The sequence below is a fragment of the Struthio camelus genome, chromosome 21 (genome assembly GCF_040807025.1).
Source record: "Struthio camelus isolate bStrCam1 chromosome 21, bStrCam1.hap1, whole genome shotgun sequence".
Lineage (NCBI taxonomy): Eukaryota > Metazoa > Chordata > Aves > Struthioniformes > Struthionidae > Struthio > Struthio camelus.
This window is the reverse complement of record NC_090962.1, coordinates 1,391,900-1,407,585: the sequence shown is the minus strand read 5'-3', so window position 1 is coordinate 1,407,585 and position 15,686 is coordinate 1,391,900. Positions and strand designations below refer to the sequence as shown.

The window sequence follows — 15,686 nt, the reverse complement described above, 5'->3', positions numbered from 1 at the left end:
CAACTGTTGCAGTATCAGCTGCGAGATGCATGGTTATTGTGCAGCCACAGCCTGACAGCTTATTTTGCCTGACATCTGTGCAGGCGGCAAATAGAGTTTGACCCTGAAAAGCAAAATATGCGGGAACCATCAATGCTTACATTTAAGGATTTTTTTTTTTTTTCCAAATGGAGAAAAGACTGTTAACACAGTGATTGGGATATAACTCCTGGCTCAGAAATTCCCTAAACTGTAGGTAAATGTCCCTGAAAATCACAAAATTGGAAGAAAGTACTGGGAGAAGTACCTGCCTTGTTCTCATAGTATTTCCCTAAGCATTTGCCAGCAGCTGCTGTCAGAGATGGGGCAATGGGCTAGATGGACCTTTGCTCTGACCTACTCGAGCTGTTCTTTGCTTTACCTTAAATTTTTACTTTTCATTTATAACCCTTTTTCATTTCATATATCAGAAGAATGACTTACTCTCTAGAAGCTAGAGCAAAATAACAAAGGATATTTTTAATCACAAATGGATTACTACACAGCATCATGCTGTGTGAGATATGAACACAGTAGCCTGATACTACTGAGCTGAAGTTTGGTCCAATGTAGATTTTATTGCATGTCCTAAAGGCAGTCAGAGGAGTCATCTGTACAGAACAAGAGACCTAAGAGTTATTTGGAGAATACAACAGCTCTTTTCCTTTTTGTGGAAAAAGGTCCTAAATTCACATTCTGGCTTTTGAGTTCATATAAAACTGCCCTTATTTTTTTAAAAAGCATTTTCAGCTATTACTTAAGGTATTTCTGCTATAGATATTTCTTTGGCAGTGAGGTGTGCACCTCAAACCCTCCTCACTCAGCAACTCCAGCCCCCCTCAGGTTTCTGCCACCTGGGAGATGTCTTCATGGTCACACTTGAGACAGGCTTTTTTTCCTCTGGGAAATGTTAGCAGAGCAGAAACGCTGAGGTGAGACAACTGACACAAAGAGGGAGCAATGGGGTTTCCTTTGAGGATGCGATTTGACATTATCACTAAACAGGCAGCGCAGACCACGAGCGATATATCAGCCCAAGGTGTGATAATGACTTTTATTTTTGGAAGCTGATGTGTTTAATTGCCAAGAATTCCTTTCCACAGTAGACAGAAAGCATCTTTGGATGCTTATGTGCGCACAATCTTCCCCCCCCCCCCCCACGCCGGCACGGCCTCCCGCTCTGTCGTCTGGATGCTGTTTTGCTAGTTGCTTCTGGGTGTAGCAGTGGAAACTCTGCAGCTGGTATTTGTTGGTGAGAGCATGGCAGGAAGAGCTGATCTTCAGCAGCTCTCGCTAGCTCTTTGGTCTGTCTCTACAGCTGAGCTCTCCTGTGAAAACCAACAGGCAGGCAAAGTAATGAAACCCTCTCTGCGACCTCAGGTGAGCTCGCACAAAGGGTGAAGCAGGCATCCTGCAGCAGGCTGGTTCACTTCAGGCAGTGCCATCAGCATTCAGGGACCATGAGCACTGCTAAAGCTGATCCCTGGCAGCTAGATAGCCAAGTATTTGGATGCGCAGTCAGGATAAGGAGTCATTGTCTCTGAAGCAAAGGAAGGCAGAGTTGATCAGTACATGACTGCACTGACATCTTGGCTATCTGAAGTAGTAGAAGGATATCTCAAGCAAACCAGCAGTGAACTGGTGTTTGAATAGATCCTAGCCAACATCATGGCTGAGTTAGCAGGGCAGAGTCCATATGTCAAGTCACCAGAGTTTCATGAATTCACAGGTGACTTGTGGTTACTGGGGGCTTGGGACAAAATCCATGTGCTCATTGGTGGTGATTCTGAAAACCCAAAACATCTGAATGGAAACAAAAGAGACAATAATGCAGTGCATCTGGTTCCAGCTATCCTAACGTGGGAGGAAGAGGGCTGGGAAGTGTCTGATATTCACTTGCCACCATCGCTAGCTGGAAATGCTTGGGGGATAGCTTTGTGATGGAGAGGAGCTGCAGTCCACGCTACCAGCCACATCTGGGGGGGCAGGGCCAGGCTGCGTGCTGCAGAATGCCTTTGGACAGCCCTGTGGACCTGAAATCTATTCATACGGGTGAAAATAAGGAGAGAACTCCTTTAAAAATACGCTTTTTCCTTGCCTTTACTTAGCAGTAAAGAAATACCCTTCCCTTATCCCAGACGAATTTTGCAGCTGCAGTGAGTAAATCAAAACAGACACGGGCTTTTTTGGCCTCTTGTCCCCAGGCCAGCAAAGGATGGAGCAGCAAGACGCTCCCTGAGCCAGTTCCACATTGTGAGCAAGCCAGTGACTGCACCTTTCCTTCACTGGCACCTTCCCCTGTGGGGATGCACTGTCCAGCTGGTAACTGCATCCCAGCCTGGAAATGCCCTGTAGTTTCTGGGACAGGCTGTTGCTGGGAGGAGAGGTTCAGGCAGTCTGCACTGGACATCACCCGTACAGCACTAACTCCAGTCTAAAACCTTGTCCTGAGCGTGGGTTGCTCCACATACAAGGAGGAATCGGTTATATTTGGAGGGAGAAAGCAGGTGTGTAATTCAGTTCTCCTTCTGCTATGGCAGAGCAGTGACCAGGGACCTGGGATCTTTTCAGGACTCCAATTATACTGAGCCCAAAGTGTGTCAGCATCATCCCGTGCTGACTGTAATCCTGAAGCTGCTGTGTCCTGCTTGGAGCTGTGCTAATCTGGAAGGGAATGCTTTCATTCTCGAGACTTTGCAGTGAGATCTGCTTTGTACGTTACAGTAGCCAGGGCCACGCTGACACTGCCATCCTAGCCCCTACACCTCACGGGAGCAACTGGACTGTGAGATAGACTCAGCCAGCCCGCTGTAGGCAGCTCTAAGCAGCTGCAGTGAATGCACCCCAGCAGCCAAAGCTGGGAGCTGACATTTCTGAATGCTCTCTTGGAGGGTGGATACCTTATGGGAAATGATTCAGACCAGAAAAGTTAAATATCTGAACTGTCTTAAATATTTGACAGGGCAGTTCATTAAATGTGTGGACCTCTGAACCAAATGCCAGGGTTGTTATGAATTCCCTTGAAGGAGGCTGACCGCAGTACTAGCATTAGTCGGCCCACATATCAAAGTACTGAAGTTGAGCATAGCTGAGAACAGAAGTGGATCAGCAGGGTCTTGCATGCTGCAAAGTGTAGGATTTGAAAGAGTAACTCCCACAGGACCTCTGAAGCGAGTGTAAATTGTCAGACACTTTGAGGTTACCATCTACACAAAGAAAGATCATCCTGCATTGACAGTGAGATTCACTCCAGCTTCTCCTAATTGACAGCCGACACGACTGTGGAACTTTCTATTTTCTGCTGAAAGGCCGGGCTGCTTCCTTCCTTCCATTCAGCTTGAAATCTGAATGCTTTATTACCCAGATAGGTACTGAACTCAAGAATGAGTATCTGACTGCAAGAAAGAGCCAGAGTAGCCAAAACAGAGCCCAGTCTGTTGAAGTAATATAAATATCTGATGCTCTTAAAAAGCCATCCTCCCAGAGCGAAGCTGAAAGAAACATAGTTAAACATAAAGAAGAAGTTGTTTAATGTTGCATTATATACCTAAGAAAACAATATTACACTATTAAAAATTAAAACTGCTACATTTAAAAATCTGTCCTGGTTAAGAAGGGAATGAATTCAGCAAAAAATCATACGTCATCTATTGTCAGTCAGTCAATATGCAAATAATGATCTATGTGTGCAGTATGATTATATAAATAATGAATGTATGTATGGAAGTGTACAAATAAAAATGTGAAAACTGTTAAAAAATACAGGCACTTGGCAAGGAAAAGTTATGGTCAGTAGGGTGAGGAACAGTGACATCTGAAAACTCAGTAACGCTCCAGTCTTTGTCAGGAACAGTTAAATTAACAATCAAGGTGCACGAAAGCACAGGAACGATTCTGTTCAGCATTTTGAAAGAAACGACAATAAAAAATACTTCCTATTTCATCAGTAGCTGAGGAAACCTCATGGCTTTTAAATATTTCAAGGCTAACTGCACCAAATAATTTACAGCAAGAACACTGGAAGAGTTCACCGCAAATTCCCCTGAATCGGTCTTGTCATGCATCATTTCAGAGCGCTGGGGAGCCCTTCATGATGAGGAGAAAAGACTGTGGCAGACCAGAAGTTCTGTAGGTCTCTTACAATGTTGGGACAAATCATTCAGAATGCAGCCAATGAAGAATTAAAAGTCGGATGCATAGGCAATACCAAACCAAATAATTTTATGGAAATAGTCTTGTCAAACTATTTGACATAGTTCTTAGAGTCATAAGCTTTGGATTATAAAAGTGTATAACTTAATAGATTCATATTTTTACTGAATCCCTCTGGATACACCAGAGAGGAGAATCAATATTATCCATACTCAGGATAGCACAGTTTACACCAATGAATGGATCAGCTAGAAAAGGAAAAGTAGCAGGGAATCACATCCCATATTCAAGAGAAAGTCCCACAGGACCCGCTTGGACTCCCTACTTGCAGTGCCGTTACCCATAGTCTTGAAAAATCTATGAATTAACTGTTGGTAAAATTTGCAGGTCAAACAAAAAATGGTAAATAGTGTTGGAGGCAACTTAGCCTACCCACTGGTCTGTATGGGGGGAGGTCACTGGAGTGCTGTACAGGCAGCACAGCTCAGTGCACAGCGAGACATCAACAACATGAATATTGGTACCACATTTGGGAGCAGAGACTTTGAAGGAGCCCAGGGCTCATGGTCAAAGAAGCATTTGGACATGAGCTCCCTGTACAGTGGAGTAACTAGCTCAACAAGGGTCTAAACAGGAGAGCTGACAATGCAAGTTTACCTACAACTATATCATTACTGAGACCACTACCTTAGAGTGTGCAGTTCTTGAGTCCACACTTCAAAAAGTATGTTGACAAAATAAAAAAGATTGGCGCGGGAGATCCAAAGAAGATGAAAGATTTGGAACACATGCCTTGTAGGGAGATACCAAAGAAACCTACTGTATTTAAGTTCTCCAAGGGAAGAGTAAGAGTGGCTTGATCATAGTCTGCAGGTACCTGCATAGGAGATGATTTCTGATAGCAGACAATGCTTTAATCTAATAGAAAAAGACATAATGAGATCCAGTGCTTGGAAGATGCAGCCAGGCAAATTCAGACTAGAAACAAGGTGGAAATTTTTTAACAGCAAAGATAATTAACCATAGGAACAGTTTACCAAGGAATGTGGTGGAACTCCTGAAGTATTTAAATGAAGAGTCTACATATCTTTCTAAAGATAAGCTCTACTTCAAGCAGATACTGTTGGCTTAACGTGGTGTTAGTAAGCAGGAGTCTTAGGCCTGCAGTGTAAGAAAGCAAACCAGAGGATCATGATTTGTTCTTTCTAGCCTTAAAATGGTGAATTTCTAAATTTATGAAGAAGTCAAATGGAGAAGAGATGAAGATTCTAAACACACATTTGGGCCTTGCATTTGCCAGAAACGGTTCCTTTCTCGTGAAACGATTCCAGGCACCAGGTGGGTGCGATGGGATTCCTGACTTCCTGGGCTGGGCTCTGACCACTGTGTTAAACCTGGCTTTTGAAAAGTGCTTATTGCAACAAACATTGAACCAACGCCATCGGTGCTGGTCTGTTCTGTATGAAGCCCTCAAGGCTGCCACCGCCTTCTTTTTCATTTTTAATGGTCTTCTTATCAGCAGAAAGCAATGAGTTTGAACAGACACCGAAAATAAGGTTTTTCCCTGTACTTTAGAAGCCCCCCTCTGGTAGGCTGTTTTGATGGGGCTGGGAGGAGGACTAGGAGCTGTAGCTGTGCAAGACGGGGCATGCCTATAGCCTGCCTGTTTGTTGGAAACTATCAGGATTCTCGGTTCCCTGGAGCTGCCCATACATGCTAGAGTTGTGAGCCGATCTCGGCTGTTTTCTCGCAGGCAGCCCCTCGCCACGCTGGCCAGCTGGTAACTGATAGATAATTAGTATTTTTCTCAAGTCTGATTTGATGCGGATTGGTGCTCCCTCCCTTCTAAAATGTTATCATGTGGCCAAAGCTAGCAGAACTGTTAATAGGGTCTTTGGCCTCCTGTGGCCTGACTGCAAAAGAAGCCAGGATATCGAGCGATCCAGCATGGTGTAATTGCCTGGTCTTGCACAAGAGCCCGTGGCATGAACGGCGAGCTCCCCAGTGGCGCCTGCTCCGCTCAGAGAATGAGCGCTTGGGAGAGCAGGGCATGTTCACCTACAACGTCTGCTTGTGCCTGGGCTCTTGTTCTGAAACGAGAAATAGGATAAGCCTCCAAGTTTAACAAGCAGGCTGGACTCCCCTTGACCTTGGCCCACAGGCAAGGTCATGCCCAGGCCCCTTACAGCACTCTGCCTGCTGTTTAGGTGAAAGGACAACCTGCCACAGAAAGCTGTAGTCTCCATGGCTGGAGAGGTTCAAAGCCAAGGTGGGATACTCTTGCTATGAGGGATGGTAATGGAGCAGTTACCCAAAGCAAACCAATCTGCATCCCAGCACTTGGCCAGCTGGAGGTAGTAGTGATGGGAGGGTTTGGCTGAATCTGGTGCTGTTTACTCCATACATCTTGCAGCTGGAGCGTCAGCATGGGGAAAGCAGGGAAATGAAATGATTTATCTGACAATAACTGAAAAGGGCGGGTTGAAATAATTGGTGCCATAGGAGGTAGGTACTCCCTTGCTAGTTCCTGTTTAAAGTATGCTGAGGTAGAGAGGACTGAAGTCTTCAGGATTATCTGTAGAAAATGAACCCCCTCACACTCCCTGAAACTATCTTCTGGCACCTCATTATATTTTAGAGATGTTCATGTCTAACACCAGTGGCCTGGTAATGAATAAGAGGCACACAAGGTTCAGTGTATTCTGCATCTGAGCCATAAACATCTTTGTTTTTATCTGAGTAGCTGGGCAGAAGAGCATGGATATTTTGGCATGCCAGAAATAGGAAAGCAACCTCAGCATCAGCCTGCTCCAAAGCCCATTGAAGCCAGCCCACTGGAGGCTTTTCATGAGCTTTAGCAGGGCGTGGATGCGGCTCCAGGAGCTCCAGACACAATGAAACTGAGAAAAAAGGCAATGGAATTTGGCGTGCAATGTTCCAACATGACTGCACTATCAGCTCCACTATCTTGAACGTGTATGGTATGCACAGGTCAAGGGAATGACTTACTGGCAACTGCCTCTCCGGCAAGAAGGTAACATTCTCCTGCAGGGACTACTGCGGAGATGAGATAGGATGCACTCGGCAAAATGAGGCTGCTGTGGAAAAATGGTGGTAATTGTTCTGCCCAACTCTTTTGTGAGTGTTTGGATCTGAAACTCACAGAGGAAACAGTGGCTGGGAATATGAGGGATCTGCTGGAGGAATCAAGATAATAAATAGGCTGCAGAGAGGAATGTATCTCCAGGACCTGGCCCTGAAGTGACCTTGGCTGGTGGTTCCAGCAGAGCCAGTGGAGCTCCCCACAGTCCTGCCAGGCTGCCGGGGGGGCTGAGGACTTCCCCAGCAAAATCCCTTGGGGAACAGCTGCAGGCTTGCCTGTTGTTGCACTGGTGGAAGCAGAGGGTTTTGTTTTTTTTTTTAACCACTTAGGGTCTGTTCAGCACCATGAGAAATGCATCTGAAAGCGTTCTTAGGAGCCTGTTTTCATAGGGGAGACCATGCACTCACATGCATGAAGGGCACCTAATTTGGCACACAGCTGCATACAGCTAGTGCTCATGTGTTTGTGAAAAAAAAAATCTCTCCTCAACTCTCTGGCTTTGAGCCAAAGGCAACTAGAATGAAGGCCAGGAGCTGAGCAGCTCAGGGACTGGCATGGGTGGAGGAAATCTTGAGGTCAGGTGTGCTACCTTGAGCATACCTTGGCAGGGGCCTGGTGACCTCTGTGAAGACCAGGTAGCTCTAAGATCTGAGCCTGTAAAAGCAATATTTTATGAAAAACTAGCCTTTTTGCTCTCCTAAGCTCAGTCCTGCAGTAAGGATTCAAACACAGGGTGTTTCCTCCATGGTGCAGTCAGCTACCCCCGAGTGAGTCCTGCAATGCAAGTCTGGTCACCTCTTTTACCAGGAGCTTTCTCTGATTGTATGCATGTAACAAGGGAAGGAAATTCCCCTCTGAGCTTGGCACAAGAGCTAGCAGCAAAACTCTCTAGGAGCCAGGAGTGCAGACTCAAGCCCTTCAATGTTTGCATGGATGATTCCTTCTTCCACTGCCAAGTGGTTGTAGAGTTTGTACCACTTCCCGGAGGGACGATGAGACTTGGCCAGCTGAGAGGCAAATGCTCTGGGGGCCCAGGAAGCTACAAAGATGCAAAAAGGCATCTTCCAAACAGCCAAGGAAATGGTTCTTGAACTAGCAGTGATGAGCAAGAGCAGAGGGCCAGTTTTGTATTAGAGGAGAGATGAGGAAGAGAGTATCTTGACTGTGGTCTGGTTATTATATATTCAGTGCCCCCAGTTGTGCCCACGCACGTGAAACACCCTGGGAACACCAGGCCCCACTCGCTGCTCAGGGAGCTGGAAGAATTTAAGTGACAGTGATGCTAAAAATGAAAATTGTGCACTGCCAAGACCAGATCTTTTTGCTCTGGTTTTTGCATTGCTTTTTGAGCAGTGATTCTCAAGCTGGATTCCCAAACCATTCTTCTTCCCTTCCTTCCCAGCTCAGTCCCCATATACATGAAAGCATACATACATGCAGCATGAAAGAACTGCATTGTTGATTTTTTGGTTTACTTTTTTGGATGACACTGAACTCCAGTGCAGGACTCATCATGGGACCAAAGTATCCAGATATACAGAAGGAGTGAGACTCAGCAGCAAAGATTAGAAATTCCCTAAGTGTACCAGTGCTGGCTTAGCACTGACTAAGAAAGCCTGTGATTCTAGTTGGCAGTTATTTTAAGGATGTATACACCAGGGGAGGAAGGGACAGAAGTCCTTTGTGGTGAACTAAGGGATTTTAATTAGGGGCAATGGCATGATAGTAAAGGGAGAAAAATGCAGGCTGGAGCGCAAGCAGAGTTTTTGAGCTGTAACTGTTCTGCCATGGTCCTGGGCTGCTCTGAGACGTCCCTGGTGGTCCAGCTCTCATGGGCAGCAGGGCTGGGAGTATCTGCTGAGTGACTGAAGTCTTCTGCAGCCACACATGGCTGCGGTGACCAGGGGCTCTGTAAAGGATGCAGGGATCTCTGCCGGGAGCCTTAAGAAAACCCCCAGTGTCCTGGGCACCTCTGCCTGCTGCAGCGGTTGGGCTGAAGGTGTCCTGGCTGTCACCCCAAACAGGTGCTCAGAGTCCCTGCTCACGGTGACACTGCCATCACGGTCTGCCCCTTGCAGCGGGGAGCCCAGAGAGCTGGGCATCAGGGAGAGGGCTCCCGCAGGGGTGGCCAGCGTGTCCGGGGCCGCATTGGGGCTGCGGCGGTGCTGCTGACCCTGAGGGTGACAGGCTCTGCAGCTCTGTCTCCTTAGAGGAGGTTACCAATGCCACCAAAGCATCTGGGGCTGTAGACGCACTGGCTACATGGTCAGTATTAGTGCATCCGCTTACAGCTATCACTGATGCTCTCTGCTGCTCTAGCCACCTGAGCTGGCAAGCCTGTGTGTATCAGAGGCCAGTGGATGCTCACCGGTTTGGGACGGGGGATGTACTGGACATATCCAAACCTCAGCTCATAGCAAAAGAGCAACGAAGTAACTTTGGAAGGCGTTTCCAGCTCAGTGAGAAGTTATATAGGCCAATGATTAAAAAAAAGGTTATTAAAAAAATTAGAAAGAAAAAATAATCTCTGTAGTCGGCATGTCTTCCAGGATCTGTCGTAACAGATTCGTCCGAGCCGGTTAACGGTATTTGCGGTTTGCAAGATGCTACATGTCTGAGTAAGATGACAGACACATTATTATCACCTCTCTGCTGTGATCTGTCCAAACCTGTCCCAGGATGCAGCTCCGCAGCTGCTTGCTAGGGAGTGCAAGGAAATTAGCAGCCGGAGGCAGCACTTTTCTTCTCTCTCTCTTGCCAGGCTAGTGGCTTTATTGGGATCCATTGACTGCAGTCCTGGACACGTCTTGAGTAGAACTAATGAGGAGACTGGAATGTAAAAGAGGAGGAGGAGAAGGCTTGTAGGGAGGAGGGGGGAGGATTTGTGGAAAAAGTAATTGTTGAGCAAATCGTTTCCTTCAAGAGAGATAGAAGAACTTGGCTACAGCCCTCTTGAAGCAGGCAAGTCTAGACGCTTCGGTGTCAACAGTTGAAGATAAATAAGATTTTATCAGTTCAGAATCTGTTGGGACACATCCTCCTAGCGGTTCTGCTGCCCAGGGAGGAGTGGGAGGGAGATGGACTTTTCTATTAGGTCTTTTCACGCAGAAGATTTAGATTATTTTTTGTGTGAGGCTCTCAACATACTAGGGAAGAAACACCTCTCCCATCTCTTGCTTCCTGCACAGGAGCAATAGCCACAAATCTAAGTAGTGAAGTGTTCTCTACCAGAATTGGTCTTGGACATTTGCTAAGGATGAACAGCAGGGAATGTTAAAAGTTAGTTAATTTTGCTGCTTTTTCACAGATGTAACCATATTAGGCTCTGTGACTTTTTGTGGGGTAGTAGCCCTTTTGGACCTAGTAATGTGCAAAACATTTTACTGGATAGTTATAGGGGTGCTAAGGTAAACCTTGGAACAGAGGGCCGAGGAGTCTCTGCAGGAGTTGAGTACAGCACAGGGCTTTGTTGCTCGGGGGTGTTGATGTCCTGTTAGGTTCGGTACAGATGCAGCATGCTTTCTGTCTTATCCAATGAGTAGCTCCGTTTCAATGGCAGAAATGAAATGAACTCCATCTAAGGACACTTTGGGATCCCAGTTCCCTAGAGGAATGAAGGTTAACACTGATATACTCGAAAAGTGAAAGACTGCTGGTGTTCAAATATTTTGGCTTTTGCAATTGTTGCTGTTGCTCTGGACTTGCTCTACAAGACAGATCACAGTTGCAGAGAAGAAACAGCAAAACAGGTGGCATTATAATTTCACAGCAGCGAATGAGGGCATGCTGACGCTGAAAGCTGTCTGACCACAGAAAATGCCCATAGGAATATACGTTCTGTAAGTTTACATAAGCTTAAGCAGATTACTCAGTGATATTACTGCTATTTGCTGCTCATACTGTACAAACACCCATAAGCCACACCAACATGTGAACTTGCTCTCTACAAACATACAATAAAAGACAATCTCTGACTTTCTCCTGTGAACAGAAATTTAACAATAATGTTATTGGAAAGGAAGCTACTAGCCATTCAAAGGCTAGTAGCTTTTTCAAAAAAAAAAAAAAAATGGAAGGAGGTGCCCAGAGGCAGAACATATTCAAGCTCTTGTGTAGATGAGGAAAAAAAAAATTTTAGGATTAAGTCTTTAACTGCTGTTGTACAAGTCCATGCTGGGGAATGCATTCAGATGTCCTGAGCTATTGTTCCCTGCTAAGACAGAGACACTAATCCCAAAGTACAGATAACTTCCACATCTGGCTTCCCATATACCAGGGACAGCTCCTTTGGAAGTGGGCCAAGGCTTTTTTTTTTTTCCATAATACCTCTTCAGCAAGCGCTTGCAGGACGCCATTGTTTTCTACATATGCAGCTGAGGCTCAAATAGGAACAGCAGCGTCTTACAACCGTGCAAGAGCAACAAGAATCACAACTCCTTCTGAATAGTGATGAGATCTGCGGCGCTGCAGCGTGATGCTCTCATTAGAGATGCAGGCGGCCATGCTAACAGGCAGGCCACTCGGCTCACTGCTAGACACGGTAGCGTACCTAGGAGCCAAGGTCACCTGGCAGCACTGTGAATGACAGGAGCTTTGGCTGTGACCCAGTTGCCACAGGTAGCCTATCGTAAGAGGTCAGTTTTTCCAAACTGTGCAGAACAGAGAGACTATGAAAGAACAGCCAGAGTTTTGCCCTTATTGTAGGCAGTACAAATGTGGCCATGGCAAAAAGGAGAGTAAGAAGCCATGAGGTGACTGTAGTAGGCTGTGTGAAAAGGATTTTGGACTCCTGGGTGCTGGTTTTGTCTTTGCAACTGTCTTGTGTTGAACTTGAGTGAAGCACAGTGCCTTTGTTGCATTCCTTGTAAGCCAGGCATGCACACTTCACCTGTGGCTTGTAAAGTACTTGCAAATCAAAGCTATTACATAGCTCAGACATGCCTACAAATATACATGTGATAGGTTTAGTGAATATAGATAACCATTTAGGTGCCTCTATTTGGAGTCTGAACAAAACATGCATTTTGCTAATCTTTATGAAGAGAGTCCATTGGCAAAAGCTCTTCTTGGTTGAAAATATGGAGATGCAGAGTTTCCTGGGATACTGAAAATATCATGCTCACAGCCCTTGCAGCTGTGAACAAGCTGGATGTGAGATGCAGCCCTTGGCTCTGCAGCCACCGCTGGCTGAGCGTGCAGCGGGGAAGCATGCAGAGCGAGTGGCCAGAGCACAGGCTGCAGGACTGCTGTGCTCAGCAGAGGAGCCATACGTATATTGTGTGCAGAAGCAAACAGGATACAGAGCTGACTTTTCTTGCCCAGAGTTATCAGCACAGAGTTCCTTAAAAGAATAGTTTGTTATTGTTGAAGGATCTTTGAAGGCAATCCTGGAGCTGTTAAGACATGATAAGGTTATCAGTGGAGGCATGCCTGTGTTGAGCGGCAGCCTTTCTCCCTGCAGGGCAATCGCTGTGCTATTTAACAGAGATTTATCCGTGTCATAACATGGTATAATGAGAGAATTTGTTACCAAAGAACTTGCCATAATGCACCTCTACTCTTCCAGAGCAGTTTTATTTCCCAGGCATGTTGGGGACTGCCCGGGAATGTCTACATGAAAGAATCCTTTGACAGGAGTTGTCAGTATTTTAACACCTGGCAAGGAAGAACCACCCCCCCCTCCAAATAACCCTTGTGTTGCTGTGTCCTCTCCTCAAAATGAACGCGTTAGACCCAAATCACACAGAGCCTCAGTAGGTTACATGGACTAAAGCAATACAACAGAGCTTCTCTCTTCTACCCAGGCAGATGGGAACTAAGCATCTTCCAGGGAGAGACTGCATTTTGAATTTAAGTGTAATCCTTGGTTTATATACAAAATCACATGAGGAAACTGATCTGACTACAGCGTTCAGATGTAGTCAGAGTTATCAGGTGTTAGAGCAAAATCTGGGAATGTCAATGAACTGCAGTGTTTCTAAGTATCCTATGTCTTTTGGCAAATCTGTGTGACTCATATTCAGGGTTAATTCTTGCTGCCAATTTCAGCTTCACTTATTGCTCCAGATCACTGTTTCACAGATCACACCCTCTGATGATTGCAGCATCTTTCTGTTCTTTATAATGCCAGACTGGCGTCCACAGGAGTTACCTGTGGATGTTTGCAGGCAGCTCACTGGCTTTCCCTCTCCGTGCTGATATCTCTGCTGCTGACTAACATTTTGCGGATTCAGCCTTGGTTGCATGAAAGTTTGTGCAGTCTGCCTCAGCATTAACCTCTCCCCTATACATGTTCTCTGAACTTCTTTACAAATACCATCTGAAAATGGCTTTTAGTTCGTTTGCCTCTTCTCTTTCCCCCCTTTCAAGCATTTCACATGGTGATATGTGCTTATCGAGTCCTGCAAGGCATGGTGGAGCATAGTTTGCAAAAGAAAAGGCAAAGAAAATGATGTTGCCTGGGTCCAGAACTGGTGGGGAAGGGGAACGCTCACTCAGGTCATGGAGTGGATCCCACTTGGACAGAAAGGGCAGAGGGATCATGAAACACACAAAGCAGCTGCCCTCTGTGGTTGCGTGTTCCCTTCCGTAAACCCGTCCTATGCACAGGCACACTGGATTCAGCTCAGGGTATCAGTATCGGGAAGGGGAAGGGCTGTGATCCCTGCTGTGCCTCAAGCCTGTGCTTCCAGGGGGTCTAGGGATTGCGAACACGCTGCTTAAATCACCAGTCATGCCCTGGCACGTCACAGCTGTATGGTATAATGCGAGCAACTGTGAATGCCTCACGCTATCACACACGTTTATCCGTTATGCTTTTATCATGTAACATGTGCCTCTGCATGAGTAACTGAACTGAGAGAGTGAGGAGAGCTACCAAGCCTGTGGGCAAGAGAGCCATCAGCCCAGCCTCTGCTCAGTGATCCCCTCCCGTCTCTCACTGGGGGCATCTGCTCTATAGCTAAGTCCCCTAGGGCTCTGCCCAAACTTCAGGTAATTCCAGCCAGTACCGCTGTCTGAGAGCTGAAAGCAAACTAATCTCTGAGAGCTCCTGTCCCCAGGACATGGTATTGCTAGACACTGAAGAGCAGCACACTTTGGTGAGGAGCAGCAAGGACCTCGCGGTTTCCAGCCTCGGAAAAAGCTGTCATTGCTAGAAATGCGCTGCACCGCCACCTTGTTTCCTGTTATGAGCCTTCTCCCCAAAATGCAATTGCCTAAGAAATCAAGTGTCCTACGAGCAGTCCTGCATGCAGGCAGCTTGGCTTGCTGCAGAGCCCTGGTGCCCTGCTTCGGGCAGTCCTGGGTGAGAACTGAAACCCTCAGCCCTCAGGAGAATAGAGTGGATTTCTTACAGCACAACATTGGCAGAATGAACCTCACTAGCCTTCACACACCTGTATTTTGATGGCTCAGGACAAGCTTTAACATCCTCACAAATATGCTGCACGGTGGAATTTTTTTGGCATAAAGCGTACGTTGTGGGGATGAGATAAAATACTTTGAGCAGAAACATGCCCTGCCACGCAGGGACTAGCTTCTCTCTCTGTGCAGCAGGGGTGGGCTCTTGTAGAGCAAACAAAATCTTTGCTAGTTGGAAAACAGCATGGCACTGGTGAGGTGGAAGGGAAGCACAAATCCTCGCACGTCATCTGAGCCACACACTGGTAGAAAGTAACGGACAAATTCTGCCTTCCCCACTGCCATTCGCCTGCCTACCTTCAAAACGGTCTGCAGCTCCTTCCCATCCAGGCACAGATTCCCAGTCTCTCCCTTACTGCTTCTTGCTGTAGAGGGTAGTCTTTTGTGATCAGACTGCTATCAAAATTCAGGACCCTGTGCTGCCTTCCTGCCGCCTGCGCACTGCTACCCAAGCACAGTGAACGCAGCTCGAGCTGTGCTGCTCTGCAGTGTTTTCGCTGCCTGCTCCCTGCATCCACACAGCTTCTCTCCTAGCAGGGCTCCTTCGCGGGAGCCGGCACTGGCTCAGCGCAGCGAGCAGGCACCTCGCAGCTCAACGCGGACCCCCTGCCTGGCCGGCAGCCCGCCTCGCCCAGCCCGGGGGGCAGGCACACTTGCTGAGAAGCATAGTAGGGGCTGTATGTACGGCCAGGACCTACCTGACCCAAGAAGGAACCTGCATTATAGCCTCTCTCTATGGCTTTCTTACCCTTCTCACCCAGAGACCTGGCTCCCTTCAGCGTAGGGAAGGACAGAGACCCCAGCTCCCTTCATCACAGGGAAGGGTATTTCCTCTGCCTCACTGGGTGCCTGAGCATCCCTAGCACATTTTGCCTTAGGAGAGCTGCTTTCTCCAGCCCTTCTTTTCTTTACTCCTTCCTCAGACCTTGCACATGCCCATTGCCACCAAAGAAACCCCTGTGCTCCCCAACCCTCCTTTTATAGCCTCTGC

General features: G+C 46.9%; 1 protein-coding gene across 5 annotated transcripts in view; it reads left to right on the top strand.

Moving 5' to 3' along the window:
- Window positions 1-15,686, top strand: part of TP73 (tumor protein p73) — a 54,818-nt gene that overhangs the window by 24,399 nt on the left and 14,733 nt on the right. The window lies entirely within an intron of this gene.